This window comes from Lissotriton helveticus, chromosome 2_1 (genome assembly GCF_964261635.1).
Source record: "Lissotriton helveticus chromosome 2_1, aLisHel1.1, whole genome shotgun sequence".
Lineage (NCBI taxonomy): Eukaryota > Metazoa > Chordata > Amphibia > Caudata > Salamandridae > Lissotriton > Lissotriton helveticus.
In genome coordinates this window covers 1,685,736,870-1,685,756,348 of record NC_136059.1, presented here as the reverse complement: position 1 = coordinate 1,685,756,348, position 19,479 = coordinate 1,685,736,870, and the positions used below count along the sequence as shown (strand labels likewise).

Genomic DNA, 19,479 nt, shown 5'->3' with positions numbered 1-19,479 from the left:
GTCCGGACCCTAGCAGTGGCCGACTCATATAGCAGCCTCGTCCAACGGACAAAGCCATCCCCCAGCCCGAACCGAAGGAGCACGCAGAACAAATAAGGCCATTCCACACTATCGAATGCCTTTTCGATGTCCACCGACAGCACGGCCGCTCCCGTGGGGCCCTCCCCTTCAACATCCATGACCCTTATCAGGCGCCGGATGCATGTCGAGGTGTTCCTAGTGGGGATAAAACCCGACTGGTCCGGGTGCACCAGGGAACACATATGGGCGGTCAACCCCGTCGCCAAGATCCTGCTCAACACCTTGTAGTCCACCGTGAGCATCGATAGCGGACGATATGCCGTCCTAGCCGTGGGGAGGCCGCCCTTTTTCAACAGCGGGACTACGATCGCTTCTCGCGCCGACGCCGGCAATCTACCCTGCTCCCAGGCCTCCCCATAGACCTGGTGTAATCGAGGAGCCAGGAGATCCACATATGCAGCATAAAACTCCACCGGGAGGCCATCCCCCCCAGGCGTTTTCTTCCTGGCCATATGCTTAATTGCTGCTCTGATCTGCCCCAGCGTAATAGCCGCCCCCAACGCGGCGCCCTGCTCCGGATCCAGCCGCTGCAGCTGAGCCTCTTCAAGAAAGGCATCCAGCGTCGCCGGACGTGCTGTCATCCTGCTCCGATAAAGGTCCGCATGATAATCCCGGAACTGAGTGTGTATCTCCTGCTGCGAATGGACCAGGCCCCCAGTCGGAGTAGCCAGCGACAAAATCGGCGTACCCCTAGTGTCAGGATTAGCCAACCATGCCAGCAGCGAGCCGGCCCGATCCCGTTCCGCATGCGCTCGGACCATATATTCCCGGTAGTCATGGCAGCGGAGCCTCTCCACCTGGGCAGCCACCCGCTCTCGAGCCGCCAGTACTTCTTCCCTATTTCCGCCTGCCCCGTGACTGCTCCTCTCCGCCTGCCGCAGAGCAGCCTCCTCCCGCGTGACATCAGCTTGCAGCGTCCGGCGAACCCCGGACGAGGACGAGAGGCGTCCCACTCAATTGTCCGAGTGGTCGCGGTACCCGAGTTCTCAAGGAAATATCGTTCAATGCAGTCCTGCACTTCAGTGTGGAAGACCGGGTCCTCCAGCGCCAGCGGGTTCAACCGCCACGTGGGAACCGGCTGCCGCTGTCTGGTCCAGAGGACCGTAAGCAGGCAAGGGTTATGGTCCGATATGGCCCGCGCCAGGTACTCGCAATCACTCGTAAGTTCCTGAGCCCCACCCGAGCAGAGGAAAGTGTCGAGACGCACATGCAAATCATGCGGCGCCGAATAAAACGAATAATCCCTATCCGTGGGGTGACACGTCCGCCACGCGTCCTGGAGTCTCCACCGGTCCTGCCAGTCCCTCCGGGCCTTGGCCACTCTGCGCACCGCTGACTGAGCAAGCGGCGGATGGGAACGGTCCATCTCAACATCCGCCACAGAATTAAAGTCCCCTCCCACGTACACGGTGCCCACGAGCATATCCGACAACCGGCTTGACATCACGGAGAAGAACGCAGCCTGATCAAAGTTAGGGGCGTAAACACAACAAAACGCAACATCCCGGCCATCCAGCCTCCCCAACACTGCCACAAACCTCCCTTCCGGATCCACCCTAGTGGTCAATGGCTGAAAGGGGACACCCGCCCGCACCCAAAGTAGCACCCCCCTAGCATGCGCAGAGTAAGTAGTATAGAAGAGTTGCCCTCTCCATCGCCGCTGTAGCGCCTACACTTCTGCCGACGTCAAATGCGTCTCCTGCAAAAAGGCCACCTGGACCCCCCTCCGGACTAAATACGCATGCACTTTGTATCTCTTCCTCATGGAGTTGAGCCCCCGCACATTCCAGGTAATGCACTTCAAGTCTAATCTAGCCGCCATCAACGGGTACACAGCAAAGGCCAAACCCCCACAGTCTCATCGGCACACTGACAATTCCCAAAAACTCAGAAACCCCAAAACAACTCCCACCAACTCCCACCCCACCCACCCCCAGAACAGGCATCAAACAGTTGTCACCCATCCAAACCCAACCCCCGAGTACAAGGGAAACTCTGGAAGATACCAGAGACTCACAAGTTATGTGAGATCGAGGGGGTGACTCCCACCAGCCGGCCGGATAGCCAAGACCCGTCACACCAGGAAAGGTCAATCCCGACTAAGAAGAGACCTCCCCCATCCCCCTCCCAGCAGCACCACCCCCCATTAAGAAGGCCAGGGACCCAGCACCTCCCACAGGAAGCAGAGGGCAACTACAGTCCCATCCGCTCAGAAAGCAGGACCTCATCCGCCCACAGCGTGCCCACCCCACAGGGCCAGCACACCCCCTTACTGTCCACTATGCTGTTGCCCGTAGTCACTCATCCAGTAGTCCATCAGCGGTCTGTGGGGTGATCAGAGGCAAGCCCCCAGTTTCCTTGTCCGAAACCTCATCCGAGCCACCCGGTTCCGCCTCATCCGAACCCAACCTGGAGCCTGAGTCTGCCACCTGAGTCTCAGGCACAGCTCCGGAGATGTCCGACACCGCCTGTAAGGCAGCCCTCCTCTCCTGGTCCGTCTGGGAGGCCGATGGGGACCTCCTGCCCTGTTCTCTCCTCCGATTACGCCTACTCCTGCGCGGTTTCGGCCGGTCCTCAGCATTCCCCGTCCAGGTACCCGCACCATCCTTGCCCGCTCGATACCGCTCCAACCACTGCCAAGCGTCGTCCGGGGAGTCACAGAACGTCGCCACTCCGTCCACCAGTACCCTCAGGCGAGCGGGGAACAGCAGAGAGTACTGCACCCCCTCATCGCGGAGAGCTCTCTTGACAGCGACGAAGGAGAAACGGCTGCGTTGGACCTCCTGGGAGTAGTCAGGAAAGATTGACACAGATGCGTTATCCACCAGCCTGGCCTGCCGCAATATAATGTCCCGGTCCCTGAAGTGGAGCAGCCGAGCTATCACCGGCCGGGGAGGTCGTCCCGGGGCAAGGGGACGAGCTGGGACCCTATGAGCTCTCTCCAACGTGTAGAAGTGCGTCAAACCTTCAGGGACCACCACATCCCGAAGCCAGGTCTCCAAGTACGCAACCATGTCGTCTCCTTCAATATTTTCGGGTAGACCCACCACGCGGATATTGTTGCGTCTGTTGCGCCCCTCCGCGTCAGCCGCTCTCCTTTCCAACTGCTGCACCCTGCGGGTTAAGTCCTCCAGCGTGGCATCCGACGCCTTCTGGGCCGGTTCCAATGTTCCTATTACCAGCTCTGCGGCCTTGACGCGGTCAGCAAGCTTGTTATGATCCGCTTTCAAAAGGCCAAGGCCCGTGGAGACCTGGGCGATGTCCTGGCGCAGCGCCTCTCTTGTGTCCCCTATGGCCTTAAGAATTTGGTCCATCTGTTGCTGCTGCAGCCCAGTCGCCCGGTCGCCCGTCTGCTGCAGGTCCTGAGCGTCAGGGGAATCTTCAACCTGGTCCGGCGGCGCTGCGCCCGTCCCTTTCCGCGGCTTCCCCATGGAGACCAGCTGGCAATTGCGTCGACGCCAAACGCAACAGGGCCGATCCAACGTGTTCTGCAAAGAAGGCCAAAGTCGTTATCCCTCCGGTAAGCCTGGCGAGATGGCGGGGTCGCACACAGTGAAGGGAAGGGAGGGGGGGGGGGGGGGGGGTGCAGCCAGTAGGCACAGCCGGGCTTCGGCACCTGGCACCGCAACGAGACTCCCTCCTTCCCGCGTCCCAGCAGCCGCCAGCCCAAACCACCAGCAACCCTACGCCGCTCCGGGCCTCTCTCGATTGCCGGCAGGTCCCAGGGCAAGAATCTAGGACGTCAGCAAAGTGGGCCCAGGTCCCCACTCAGGGCCAGGAGGCCGCCCCGATGAGTCTGCAGTGCCCCCAGCACCCTGCGGCCCGCGGGGTGGTGCCAAGATCGCCGCTGCTGAGGTCCGCTGTGGGCCAGAAAGGGCCCCCCCAGACAATCTCGAGCCCCTACAAGCACCGCGGACACCAGTCCATCCGATACGCCGCCACTGCCCGGCAGATCCGCAGCCGAATCGGCACCCCCGGCACCAGGCCGGTGTTCTCCTCCAGTGACGCCGCAGGACCTGAGCGCCGGTCGTCCACGGCGCCGCTTACCACGGAGGGGCGCCTCCGCTCCCGAAGTCCACTCCGGGCCGCTCTGCAACACCAGCGGCCTGGCACTCCTCGTTCCGGTGCCCAGCACGTCGCTCCCTGTCCGTCGGGCTCCCAGTGGGCGAACTCCCGCACTCGGGACCAGGGCACCCACCAGCTCCGTCCTCCAGTCACCCGCAGCGGCTCGGTCTCCGGCGGCCCTTCAGAAATCGAGGCCGGGGATCGGCCGCGAGACACAGGCCCAAGCAAAATGGCCGGTGGCCGCCTCCGCGGACTGCGGGGTGGTGCTAAGATCGCCGCTGCTGAGGTCCGCTGTGGGCCAGAAAGGGCCCCCCCAGACAATCTCGAGCCCCCACAAGCACCGCGGACACCAGTCCATCCAATATGCCGCCACTGCCCGGCAGATCCGCAGCCGAATCGGCACCCCCAGCACCAGGCCGGTCTTCTCCTCCAGTGACGCCGCAGGACCTGAGCGCCAGTCGTCCACGGCGCCGCTTACCACGGAGGGGCGCCTCCGCTTCCGAAGTCCGCTCCGGGCCGCTCTGCAACACCAGCGGCCCGGCACTCCTCGTTCCGGTGCCCAGCACGTCGCTCCCTGTCCGTCGGGCTCCCAGTGGGCGAACTCCCGCACTCGGGGTCAGGGCACCCACCAGCTCCGTCCTCCAGTCACCCGCAGCGGCTCGGTCTCCGGCGGCCCTTCAGAAATCGAGGCCGGGGATCGGCCGCGAGACACAGGCCCAAGCAAAATGGCCGGTGGCCGCCTCCGCAGCGCCCTCCGATGAGTCCAGTCCCCAGCAACCACGGGACCCAGCGTACTCCAGATCGGCGCTAGGGTGTCCCGCAATGATCAGGGAGCAATCCCGGTTGGTGGTGCCGCCAGGGGGGTCCTTAAGCAGGATAAACACCGAGACCGACCCGGAGCTCAGGGTTCAGGCGTCCATGCTCGGCAGCGTCGTAGCCACGCCCCTCGTACGTTGTTACTCATTGGAGGTAGACACGCATCTGCCCCTCCCTGCGACCATGATCTTTGGCCCACTGTTAAGACCAAGTTAATCACCTGGAACGTGAGAGGACCCAACAAACTCAGTATAGGCAAGCTAGAACTTGCATACCTCCGGAGGCACAACATTAAAATAGCCTTTCTACAAGAAACCCATCTTCCTTTGCAGAAAGCACCCCCATTTGCCTCCACCTGAGGATCTCATAGATACTTTTGCAAGTTACAGCACATATTCCTGAGGGGTATGCCTCCTTATTCATCGTACCCTCCCCTTCACACACAAGCTCACAATATCCGATGTACAAGGGAGATATCTGTTGGTGGTGGGGACACTAATGGGCAAAACGGTTGTATTCCACAATATCTACGCACCTAATACGGATGCCCCCGCCTTCTTCTCCGAACTCCACACCATGCTTAACCGCTACAATTTTGACGCACTATTCATTGGGGGTGCTCTGAACCTATGGCTAGACCCCAGATGCAACTCCTCTGACCACAAACATACTGCAAAACCACACGCCTGCCAAGCAATGTGGGACTTCATACACTCCTTGACTCTGCACGACATCTGGCGGTCGCACTATCCGGATGCACCGGGATACACCTTCCATTCGGCCCCGTACTCTACCCAGACACACATAGATTATTGTCTCACTGATGCAACAGGCTGTCAGTGGACTAAGGGTATAGACTCGCTGCCCCGAAACGCTCTCAGACCATGCTCTAGTACCCACTTAATCATTCCGTGCTCCACCGGGTGGGAACGAAGATGGTCCTTCCCAGCTACGGCCCATCTGGATGCGGTGTTTAAATCTGAACTACATAAGGCGATAACTGAATATTTCACCTTAAATACAGGCTTAGTGGCTAAGTGTGCAACACTTTGGGACTCCTTTAAGGCGTATATTCGGGGTATTTGTATACCTAAACAAGCAGGGTTTCTGCGCTCGATACGTGGCAGCCTTGCCAGGGTTGATGCAGACCTGTCATAACTAGATACATCACCAACTGCACCAAACACCTTAAACCGACGCAACGCCGTAATACTCGAGTTTAGCGAACACGCAGACAGGGAGGGCAATCTGTTAGGCAAACACCACGCAGCGCTTCGATATGGGGAGGGAGAGCGCCATGGCAGGATACTGGCATGACTAGTGCGACCTCCTCGGGGAGCTAGACATATAGCAGCGCTGAGGTGATCTGACAACTCCGTGGCTACTGATGATGCGGACATATTGTCAGAATTAATTACCTACTATCAATTTTTATATGCAACCAAACTCCCCAAGGATTTTGCACAGCACCCTGACTACCTGAAAGAGGTCCAAAAAACTATTGAGGAAGGGTAGAGGCAGCAGTGATAGAATCACCCTCCTGTACGTTATAGATAGCCAAAGAGATTCTATCAATATAAAAAAAGTGATTTTTTTATTTTATTTAGTTTTGAGGTGAAAACTCTGTGTCTACTGCAAATGTGCTCTCTTCGTGGGTTGTCGAAGGAGAGCAGGTGGGGACTTACTAAGGTGTAGTGATAATACTAAAAAAAGGGTTTAAAAATTCCCTGGCTAGTAGAAAAAACAATGTATTCACTTCTCTAGCTGGGAACAGTAAAAAGGGGTTGAAAAAGCAGTAAAACAGAATATGTTAACTACTTGGTCTACATGACTTGTTTCATAAGCAGACCCCTTCTGCTTATTCATCATCAGGATCTATGGTAGTCCCTACCAATAATACTCAATTGTAAGTATAAAGATGTATGCCTAAAGTCCTATTCATGGAGGCAAAAATAAGCCACCAGGAAATGCTTCTGGGCTTAAGTGGGCCCCTAGCGAAGCTTTTTGAAAAAAGTGACCTGATCCGGTCCACTCGTTGCAAATGGTGTTTGCCCCATGAGTCTGCGTCTTAGGGTTTCAAATCGCCGGTTTAGTGACCGCTAGCGAGTAATCGCGTTAATCCTGCCCTAGCCCAGCTCTGTGGGTTACCGTTCCCAGCTAGAGAAGTGAATAAATTGTTTTTTCTACTAGCCAGGGAATTTTTTAACCCTTTTTTTAGTATTATCACTACACCTTAGTAAGTCCCCACCTTCACCTCTCACCCCTACCACCACACCACACATAGCCTATCGTCACCATTCAGTGCTCCCGCGTAGTTCGTAGGTCGTAGCACGCCCCGCCCCGTAGAGGGACGGGAAGACCCCTATGATGAAGCATGACACTATGGGATTCATAGTGTCTGAGGGGTATTTTAAAAGCACATAGTGCTCTCCTTCGACAACCCACGAAGAGAGCACATTTGCATTAGACACAGAGTTTCCACCTCAAAACTAAATAAAATAAAAAAAATCACTTTTTTTATATTGATAGAATCTCTTTGGTTACCTGAAAGAGGTTGCAATGGTATGGCTCACCATTGGACAAGCGCAGTTCCTCTGTGAACCTTTCACAGTGGAGGAGATAATACAGGCAATAGACGCTTTAGATGGAGCGAAGACCCCGGGATTTGACGGACTGTCAGGGTTATTCTACAAGAAATTAAAGAACATATTAGCATCACAGTTACTCGAGGTGTTCCCTTTCATGAGGGAGGCGGCTGTATCCCTCCTGTTAAAACTGGGTAAGGAACCTACCATCTGCGCCTCCTATCGCCCCATTTCCCTAATCTTAGCCAAAATGCTATCCACCAAATTGTCACTGCTCCTAGACCAAATACTTTCACCTGTGCAGTCTGGCTTTATCCCACATAGATCCACCGCCCTAAACCTCCAGACTGTTTTTCAGTGATTAATAGGATAGAGCAGAGTGTCTCCCCAGCAGTGGCTCTTCTCGATACAGAGAAGGGCTTCGACTCCATGGAGTGGCCATTCCTCATGGCCACACTTCGCAAACTCGGCATCCCAGCAAACTTTGTTGCTGTGTTTGCGCTGCTATAGTCATCACCCACTGCCCAGCTCCGGGTGAATGGTTCACTGCCCCTGATCTCTTGTGGCACCCGCCAGGGATGTCCCTTATCTCCTCTACATTTTATTGTAGCCATGGATCCCCATGTCAGGCATTTTCAATCAGGACCCCTGTTAATGTCTATGTATGAGGACGCCATCCTGCTCTTTATTAGACAACCCACCTTCAATCGGCAACCTTTAATCAACTAAATATGCCGGTTTGGTAGCATGTCCGGGTTGTGAATGAATTGGGATAAGTCGGAGCTGTTCCCACTTACCAACTCCGCCACCCCGAGGGAGGTTGAGCTTCCTCTCCGATGGGCGATGGATTCCACCAAATATCTTTCCATTATTCTACATAGAAACAAGGAACAAGTTATCCACCTTAACTACAGGCCAACAATCGATCAGCTTACCTCTCAGATTGAGAGGTGGATTCAACTACCGATATCTATGGCCGGACGCATCGCACTCCTAAAAATGCATGTCCTTTTTAGGTTCTTATATTGATTCGTTAACATACCATACCCACTTACAAGAGCCTTCTTCACGCAGTTGCGGGGCCTGCTTGTCCGTCTGGTCTGGGCAGGACGTAGACCGCGAATAGCATGGGAAACCTTAACACTTCCCTATGAGCGGGGAGGGTTTGCAGTCCCGGATTTACACCTCTACTACTTGGTTGCACAGGCTGTTTGCCTGGCATTGGTTTTATCCAGATTCCTGTATACCATACACTAAGCCCGAATGAGACTTGGCTGCCCCTGCCCAGTTAGGGGCACTATTCCCGTTGGGTAAACCACTCGACCCGAGTGACATACAGCCTCTATCCAGCACCTGCTGGGCCTGGAGTAGACAGAGTTGACTATTGAGTACCAGCTCCTTATACTCACCAGATATTCCACTACAACAATACCCATTTCTGCAGCTCACCTGTGAGACGGTGGTACAATCCACTCTCTAAAAATTGAAGTTATGTACCATAGGTTCCCTGTTCCCCAATGGACAGGCGATAACTATGGCGGACCTGTCCACACAAACTGAGATGTCCTACATGGATAAATTTATAGCGATCAGGCTGCTTGGGGCGCTCCGCTTGGCCACTACTCCTTCCTTCCCTTCTTCTCCTGTTGAGTTTGAACCCCTCACGCAGCTTATAACTGATAAAGAAGTAACCCATTTGGTCACCAAGTTGTATCGGGCATGTATGGCGCTCTAACAAGTAAAGGACAGTGGGGCGCGGAGTCGATGGAAGGAGGACATGGGTCAACCACTGGCAGACAAGGAATGGGCCTGCTGCTATGAACATATAAAGAGGGTCTCCCCAACCATAAATTACTCCATTTCAAGTTCATACACCGAATTTATATCACCCCACGACAGCTGACCAAGTATGACTCCACCAAGTCGTCCAACTGCCCCAAATGCTAAGTTCCTGATGCGGACTTTGCACACATAACATGGACGTGTCCCCCGGTGGCTGCATATTGTACGGCCATGTTCCAGACACTCTATGACGTAGTTTCCATGCCGCTCCTCCCATCTCCAAAATTAGCCTCGCTGGGCATAGTTGGTGATATAAAACCCTGCTACCGCAGGTTCATCGCCATAGCATTGCTGCTAGCGAAGAGGGAAATTGCGCTGCATTGGGGTACTAAACAACATCCCATGAAGGCAGCATGGCTCTGAAGCAAGTCATATTGCGATAAGGGTCCAACTGGCCTCACGATATTACTGAGTCTAGTCTCCTGTTTTTAATCAAGACAGATTACTTATATTTAAGTCTGACTAGATTTACGACCACATGATAGTTGTACAAGGCTCAAATATAAATTGCAATAACATGACATATTACTTTTTCTCATATATCACCCTTAGCACATGAGGAAGTTCCTTATGTATAACCTGCCGGGTACTGAGGAAGCATTTAAACAATCCGAATTGGGTGAGCTATACATCTGCTTTCTGCAACTTTATTCCGCACCAGAGGTGCCTGCGTTCACAAGATATCACTTGTGTGAATCACATCATGGTGCACATTGTTTTTATCTCTTTTTAAAGATCACTTTTGTGTTGTGAGTCAGTTGTATAAGGGGTAGGAGAGTCAATACACCTACACTGATTGTTGTGTATAAATTAACATATGTGTCAATTTCTCTCCCAACAGGTAGATCCTGTATTACCAGGTAGATTCCGCACTACCAGGAACTTTACATAACTAGAAGTCAGGGCGGACAATAGTGTGAATTTTTTGACTACATCACTACCCTAGGTGAAGATAGTTTACATTTAGTCTTTTGGTCCTGATGAATCGACCCTAGATTAAGGATTAGGCGAGAAACATGTTGACCATTCACACAAAAGAGCGCCTCATCTGAGACATTCATCCCAGCCTTGCTCCTTTTGTTTTGCTTTTATTCAGGGTAGGAAACCTATTCATTAAAATTATTGTTATTGGTCCTCCCAACTCTGTTTTAATACACCAGTCTTACACACACTGTTTTGACATCTTCACTCACTAAGTCTCTCACCCCCACGGCACCAAACAGCTATTGGAAAAAAGATCTCCTCCAAAGGGCCCCTCATTGGGAGCGTGTTAGACCTAGCACCATCTTGGATGTCGCCGCTGTAGTTGTCGCATTGAGCAGAAGCTTCACGCATCATAGAGAAGAGCGTCGCCGCTGGAGCTGTTGCCGTCGCATCGTAAGGGTGTCGCCGCTGCAGTCCACGCATCGAACCGAGGACTTCTCGCATCCCCAAGAAGCGTGCCGCATCTGGAAGATCTTCACGTCTTTATTTCTTTGTATCTGAACTTTGCCGCATTTCCCATCGCTGCGACATTGCTTGTCGTGGAAGCGCAACTCAAGGTACATTGACGCAGAGTGTCACATCTAAGAACTGAACTGAACTGAACTAAGCTTAAATCTACCATCTTAAAGTAATCATAGTGTGTATTTTTGTCGTTTATGGTCTTGTGGTAACTCTATATAAAGTCTACTTATTTTTTTATATAAAACCTGTGTGGTGTCCATTTGTAGTGTTGTCACTGGATTACTGTAAGTGGTCACAACTGCTTAACTTACAACGCCTCTGGAATAAGCCTTGACTGCTCGCGCCACGCAGCCTAGAGGGTGAGCAGGGGTTATTTTAGGAGTGTAATCCCCTTGTCCTGACTAGAGGAGAGGGTCCCTATTTGCCACAAGTACCTACCTGTGCCAACTAGAGACCCCCAAATCTATCAGAGCCCGTTGGGTATTGCAGTGCCGACCCGACGAGGAGCAGCCCGATGATGAAGCATGACACCCATTTGGGTGTGTGAGGGCCCTAAATTCCAATAAAATGGATACCCACCTCTTAGTCATTCTTTTTTTTCACAACAAAGTTTATTGAATAAATCAAGCAAGGTAGTCAACGTGGCACCCCACAATCAGGAGAAACCACCAAGCATTTGGATACATTACATATTGCAGGATCTGAATCCGATCTAGAATCATTGCAAATCATATATATTAGAAACTACCCCCCTCTTAGTCATTCTTGACCACATTTTTCTAGGTCCCTTCAACTGCCTCATTTTTAACTAAACAGGAACAGCATATTATCTGTATTTCTCATGATTATGGGCACATGTTCTGGACCTTGCCAAAAGCCCTTTTGTCCCTCTTTTGTATATCACTAAACAACATCCCATGAAAGTAGCATGGCTCCGAAGCATGTCATATTGCGATATGCAAAAAGAAATATACGCATCACTCCAGCCCCTGACCTCACGACCCAAAGACATTTGGCATATTTATCGCTGTTATCTACAACAGACACAACAATCCTCTCCGACTCTCCCTCCCATACATCGGCCAACGCCAGAGGGATCCCCATCCATGGCTCCACTGCAACCATCCACTGACTCAGCACACTAGACTTGTACATACTCCTCGTCATATCAGATGTAGTATTGGCTACTCACATGTTGATTAATCCCTCAGGAATTTTGGAACATACAGAGTACACACCTGGAATTTCCACCCCACCCCACTGCCCCCTTCCTTGCTCTGCTCTCTTTAGTCTGCCCCAGAGGATGGACTAAGGGAAGGGGGGCCACACAGCCCCTTTCCTGAATTAAAAAAAAATGTATAGGAATTGGCAACTCGCCGGAGGCCCCCCCTTTCGCCACTACTCTGCAAACGCAACTCTAGGTGCGCTCTTGGTTAGGGGATGAAGTCCTCATCGCGGAAGAGGGTCCTTAGGGACAAACTAGCCCACCAAGGACCTCCAGAAAGCCCCACACAGTGGGATTGCTGAGAGGTGGTGGGAGGCACCCCTTTTTACACCACTCTGCAAAAGCACTTCTTGGCAAACTTCTAGTGGGGTGATGAGGTTCCCTTGTGTCCTGAAGACCTCAGGACTAAAGTGGACTTCATCCCTCAAGCAGAAGTGCGCCAGAACAGGAGACGTGTTTTCAGAGTGGTGTAAAAAGGGAGCATGGCCTCTGATCACCTCTCAGCAATCTAGCTGTGTGGGGCTTACTGGAGGTAACAAGAGGGCTAGTTGCCCCCCAAAGACTTTCAAGAGGCAAGGGGACTTCATGCCCCAACCAAGAGTGCACCAGGAGGTGTGTCTGCAAAGTGGTGGAGAAAGGAGGGGTGGCCTACCACCATCTCTCAGCAATCCTACTGTGTGGGGCTTACTGGAGTTAACAGGTAGGCTAGCTGGCCCCTAAGGACCCCCAGCAGCGAAGAGAACTTCATCCCCCAACCAAGAGCGCACCAGGAGGGGAGTTTACAGAGTGGTGGAGAAAGGGGGCGTGGCCTGTGACCACCTCTCAGCAATTCCACTGTGTGTGGCTCCCTGGAGGTAACATGTAGGCTAGTTGGCCCCTAAGGATACCCAGCAGCGAAGGGGACTTCATCCCCCAACCAAGAGCGCAGCAGGAAACGCTTTTGCAGAGTGGTGGACAAAGGGGGTGTGGCCTGGTATCAGAACTCCTCAATCCTGCTGTGTGGAACTTACTGGATGTAATAGGAGGGGTAGTTTCCCCCCCAATTACATCCTTGGGGGCCAACTACCCCTCCTGTTACCTCCAGTAAGTTTCACGCAGTGGGACTGCGAAGAGGTCTTCGGAGGCCATGCCCCCTTTCTCCATCGCTCTGCAAACAAGCCTCCTGGCGCACTACTAGTTGGGGGATGAAGTCCACTTTACTCCTGAGGGGTCTTGGGGGCCAAGAAGTCCTCCTGGTAGCTCCTGTAAGTCATACGCAGCGGAATTCCTGAGCTGTGGTTGAACGCCCAGCTCCCTTTTTCCACCAGTCTGCAAACACGACTGCTAATTAAAATACCTTAGAAATTCACTGGAAAAAAACACAGGTTTCAGGGACGTTATAGTTATTAGCATTTTAAAAACTTTGGAAATTCACTATAACTTGCGCCTCCGCATTGTACTGTTGATGACGTGACATCTCAAATGACATCACTGATGACATCATCCACATATCCACATTCCCCATATCGCTCACAGCGGCTGCCCGAGCGAAGTGGGAGGAGCTGAGGACACAAAGGAGGCATGCGAGGGGCGTCCGATGACTGACAGCAGACCACCCCCAAAAATAATAACAACCAAGCGCCCCCTGCAGGGGGATGCCAAGTGCAGTTGTGCTGAGGCTGCATCCCTGCGGCGAAACACCTGCAGGTAGGTGGGTGGGGGTTGCGTGAAGTAATGTCAATAAATACCGCCTTGAATTCATGCCCATGGAAGGTGCAACCAGGGAGCAGACACTTAGTGATGGGTCCAACTGGTGACAGGCGTGTAGGGGCAATATGAGGTGAAGTATAGAAAAAGAGTAGCCCGAAGAGGCAGACATACAGAAGTGACCCTAAGACCGACCGGTTGAATCACAAGTACTGTCACAGGCGGCACAACCGCAAGGAGGCAGTCTGTGAAGACGTAAGGGCAGCCTTTTTAGACACCTGGGGGCACTGTGGCAAACGTGAAGTTAAGAGAACATACACTACAGAAGAGAAGTGCACTGTGCAGCTAACAGCTGATTTTAGTCATGTTTTTGTCTCCATCCGTTCCAAGGTTCAAGTATATTATTGCATTAGACTCAAAGGATGTCTGGCGATCAGCCGAGTTTATGTTTCTTATTATTTATTTGTGCAACACTGGATTCTTATACACTTACCTTGTCAGTTGTAAAAATGAACTTTGTATAGCTCACTGGCCATTTTTCGATGCTCGGCAATGCTCGTTCGTGGATTTAAGGAGCGCAATTTTGTCTTCTTATTTTGAAGCAAGGAGTCCTCTTTAATTACAACAAACGGCAAACTCACGCTGAGTTCCATGAGCTGTGAAAAGTGAAATAAGTCACTTTATTCAAGCCAAGGTAGACAGCAAGTAAACGCGATGTATATCAAGTTTCTGGTTGTATTTCTGTTTCTTAATAACATTTAAAAGTGACACTAAATTTGCAAGTTGCCATGGTCAAATTGGAAAAGTTGTTTTTGCAATACCGCATTTTTATTTTATAGTTCTCGCTATCCAACAAGTCCGTTTTCTTGACTATTCTTTTCTTCTTGGTTTCAGATGATGGAAATACTATTACTTAATCTTCAGAGTGTTCATGTGTGGTTTTAGGCAACATTTCGTCGTGATTATGGTGTCATCCACAGAATCTCCGATGCACCCACTCACCCCCATGTAACCTTTCATGCACCCACTGCAACTTCCACACTACCATTCTTGAAATCAATGACACACCCATACCAGTACTTACATATCCACTCGCTGATTAATAGGTCTATACACACATTCACCCATACAGCCACTTGTACACTAACTCACTCACTAATACAGCCATTGATATATCCACTCATACATCCACTCACACACTGTCAGTCACTCATAGAGCTACTCACACACCTACTCCCTCACCTATAGTCATTAGATAGAGTTGCTCACTCACCAGCTCACTCACCTATAGTCAGACAGCCATTTACTCCCCTACAGTTATACACACACCCACTCACTTACCCATTAAGATGCCAACATATAATCTTTGACCCATACAGACCCTCACACAGGCACTCACTAACCCATACAGCCACTATTGCAATCCATCACTCACACATACAGTCACTGATGTAATCCAGCACTTACCTATACTGCCTTTCATATATCCACTTACTCACCCATATACCACTGACACATCCATTCACTCACCGACACAGCCATAGACACACTCAGTCACTTATGCAACCCTTCTCTTACACTCACTAACCCATATACCCACTGACTCACGCACTTCCGCATCCATGCAGGCAGTCATACACTCTCACCCAACCCACACTCACACACCCATACAGCTACTCACACAACAAATCAATCACCTATACAGCACCTCACATACCCACCCACCAACCCATACAGCCACTTTGACACCAACTGAAAGACTGATACAGACATTCAGACAACCTAGTCAGTGACCCATACATTCACTGAGACACCCAATCGCTAACTTATACAGTCAGTCACACACCTACTGAAGCATCGATACAGGCACTCATACACCCACTGATTCATTACAACACCTTGGTAGATATATTTAACACTCATAATCATAATAAAAACACTCACACTCAGTGGATGATGTCATCAGTGATATAATTTGAGATGTCCTCAGTGATGTCAATGACCATGTCATGAGTGATGTAATATGGGAGGTCATCAACAGTGCATTGGAGGGTGGGGGCGCGAGTTATAATTAGCTCAGCTACCTATAAAGGCTGAATTACTCAGGTATTGTATGAGTGAAATGTCAACCTAACTATAACATCCCTGTAACCTTTGTTTTTTCCAGTGAAAAAAAAATAAAAAATAAAATATATATATATATATATATATACTCATGGCAATCATGTGGATTATATATATATGTTCATGATATGTATAGCAATCTGGCTATCATGTACATATGAATACATATATGTACATATTTAGATCTGTGTATGTCTATATACATGCATACATCGATTTAATTTCAAAAATTGTTTTAAGTTTATAAAAATTAAATAAAATCATACACAAAATTTTTTTTGAAAAAATAAAACCTTCCACCACTCTCAGCCTCATCCCAAACCTTTCTGCCTACTATGGACACCCAAACAAGTTTTCAGGCTCCTCGCTCTTTTCTCTCCCAATTCATTCCAGAAACAAGCACATATTTCTACCACTCCCAATAGCATTTCACATCTTTCCTTTACTGATGAACTTCCCTTAATCTATCTCTAGTTAAAACATTAAACAGCACAAACTTAACACAGCCAATCCTACTAGAGAAACTAAACAAATATTTCTGACTTATTACCTATTTACTTCTAACCTAGGATCCGTAGTAGCATGCTGCTCACTGCAAAACGCTTGAACACCTCTTCAGGGGTTGCAAGCGTTATATAAATACAATTAAATTATTCTATTACGCCCTACCTCCCTCTTCTTCCTGCATCATTCTGAACTCTTCCATATACACAGTTCTCGTTATCTCCTTACTGTTCATCACTGTCCTTTCACTCTCCTTCTGCAACCAATTTCTTGTTGAATCACCTCTCTGTAGTGTAATGTAATTAGAATGTACTGTTTAGAATGTATTTAGAATGTGTTTGTATCGCACGCACTATCGCATGCACAGAATGTATTCCTTTACTATCGCACGCACAGAATGTATTCCTTTAAGTGTGGGGAGCCTTCTGAAGTCTGGTGTTCGTTGGGCATATTCAGTTGCTTGTCGGACTCCAGACTGATGAGGCGCTCCTCTTGTGGTTGGAACCTATGGATTAAACTTCCTTTTAATCAACGCTGGATTCCTTGCTTTTATTAAGACATTCCTGTCTTCTACATATTGGCGACGAGGATGGGATTTTCGTTCCTACCACCGAACCACACCCTCTATCGTCTCGCTCTTTCATTTGTCGCTGTCAATTTCCCTAATTGTTACATTACGCTTTGGTGTAAAATGTTAAGTGCAATCGCCAAACGACTGTCCATTCAATTGAAAGAGCCCCATTCCAACATGGCGGAAGCGCGTCCGTCCACCTGTTGTGGGTACTTCACAGTCTGCTTCTGTGTCCCGGCTCTCCGCCCGGGCGATGTAATAAAGAATCCTCAGGTTATGCGCGAGGAGCCCCTGCCTGCAAAACGGAGTAGAGGCACCGCTGCGCGTGCAAGCGACGGGGGCGCGCCCAGGCGGCTTCGGCGTCAACAGCTGATACAGTATGGGCGCCGACGGGTAAGAAGGGGCGACGGGGGCGCGCCGCGTGTTATTGCATACTTCCTGTTCGATATTTATGACCGCGTCTTTCATTTCCGGTAGCTGGACAGAGGGTTATTCGTTTCCCTGCGCTCGTCCTTCCCCATATCGCTCACAGCGGAGTGGGAGGAGCCGAGGACACAAAGGAGGCATGCGAGGGGCGTCCGATGACTGACAGCAGACCACCCCCAAGAATAATAACAACCAAGCGCCCCCTGCAGGGGGATGACAAGTGCAGTTGTGCTGAGGCTGCATCCCTGCGGCGAAACACCTGCAGGTAGGTGGGTGGGGTTGCGTGAAGTACAGTCAATAAATACCGCCTTGAATTCATGCCCATGGAAGGTGCAACCTGGGAGCAGACACTTAGTGATGGGTCCAACTGGTGACAGGCGTGTATTGGCAATATGAGGTGAAGTATAGAAAAAGAGTAGCCCGAAGAGTCAGACATACACAAGTGACCCTAAGACCGACTGGTTGAATCAGAAGTGCAGGCTCAGTGACAGTCGGCAATCTGTGAAGATGTAAGGGCAACCTTTTTAGACACCTGGGGGCACTGTGGCAAACGTGAAGTTAAGAGAACGTACACTACAGAAGAGAAGTGCACTGTGCAGCTAACAGCTGATTTTAGTCATGTTTTTGTCTCCATCCGTTCCTAGGTTCAAGTATATTATTGCATTAGACTCAAAGGATGTCTGGCGATCAGACGAGTTTATGTTTCTTATTATTTATTTATGCAACACTGTATTCTTAAGCAATTACATTGTCAGTTGTAAAGGTGACTTATACGTAGCTCACTGGCCATTTTCCGATGTTCGGCAATGCTCGTTCGTGGATTTAAGGAGCGCAATTTTGTCTTCTTATTTTGAAGCAAGGAGTCCTCTTTAATTGTAACAAACGGCAAACTCGCGCTGAGTTCCATGAGCTGTGAAAAGTGAAAGAAGTCACTTTATTCAAGCTAAAGTAGACAGCAAGTAAATGCGATGTATATCAAGTTTCTGGTTGTATTTCTGTTTCTTAATAACATTTAAAAGTGACACTAAATTTGCAAGTTGCTATGGTCAAATTGGAAAAGTTGTTTTTGCAATACCGCATTTTTATTTTATAGTTCTCGCTATCCAACAAGTCCGTTTTCTTGACTATTCTTTTCTTCTTGGTTTCAGATGATGGAAATACTATTACTTAATCTTCAGAGTGTTCATGTGTGGTTTTAGGCAACATTTCGTCGTGATTATGGTGTTGAAGCGCTTTGCGGTCATTAGCATTCCACCCAGGTTAGAGTGAAATAGGTAATAAGTAAGAAATACGTGCTTCCTTTTTAGTTGTGCTAACTTTGTTCTGTTGACCTTTAGTGTATGAATAGAGATAGATTAATTAAAGATTATTAGAGGCCTATTAACCTGCAGACTACATACACTAGGCTATTCAGTTTGTTTCATTATAACAAACTACTACAAGACATACTATAGAAGTCAACCAGACAACATTGCAACAAGTAGGAGAAAAATGTATTGGTGCTTTTTTTCTGCTGGTCCAAAAAGAAAAACGGTCTTTGGATTTGTGAGGCTACTCCCAACTATACCTCATGTTTTCCTAAATATCATCTGTGTACTTCTCTTTGTCCCCCCCCCTTTACCTCCCCCTGCTCCCCCAAGTTCCACCTGCTCTTTATAGTTATATGATTCTTTGAAATGCTAATAAAAAAACCTATACCTCATGTTCCCACAGTACAGCGTGTTGGTGTGTTTTGTGTGCAGAAGCTCCACCTTGTGCCCAGATCGTCAAACACACATTTGTCCTGGGGGCTTTTTAAAGTATATTGTTGTATTTAGTAAAACAACAAAAATTATGAAAAAACTTTGTTCAATGAAAGTTATGATTCATTGCTCACTAGAGAAAGTAATGTTTACTATGTAGAAAATATACAAATTGTGCTAAAAACCCTCAGGGTAAGGAACGTTAGAAATGAAAAACTCACTGAAATTCATCACTTAGGTTGTGCAACACTGCCACAGCTCTCTTCAAAATGCACTGCTTTTTATGTTAGATATGCCATCACAAATTACATAATTGATAACCTCAATGAAACCGTCATGATGGATGGACAACTCTGCAGTGGATCT

General features: G+C 49.8%; 1 protein-coding gene across 3 annotated transcripts in view; it reads left to right on the top strand.

The window, feature by feature from the left end:
* The first annotated feature begins 17,205 nt into the window (after window positions 1-17,205).
* KIAA1958 (KIAA1958 ortholog) overlaps window positions 17,206-19,479 on the top strand; it is a 291,070-nt gene continuing 288,796 nt past the window's right edge. For 2 of the 3 annotated variants that reach the window (XM_078676638.1, XM_078676639.1), the window contains exons 1-2: window positions 17,206-17,338; window positions 17,423-17,636. The gene's annotated coding sequence lies outside the window, so the exon portion shown is untranslated. The remainder of the gene's footprint in view (window positions 17,339-17,422; window positions 17,637-19,479) is intronic. The other variant, XM_078676637.1, reaches the window with a different exon arrangement.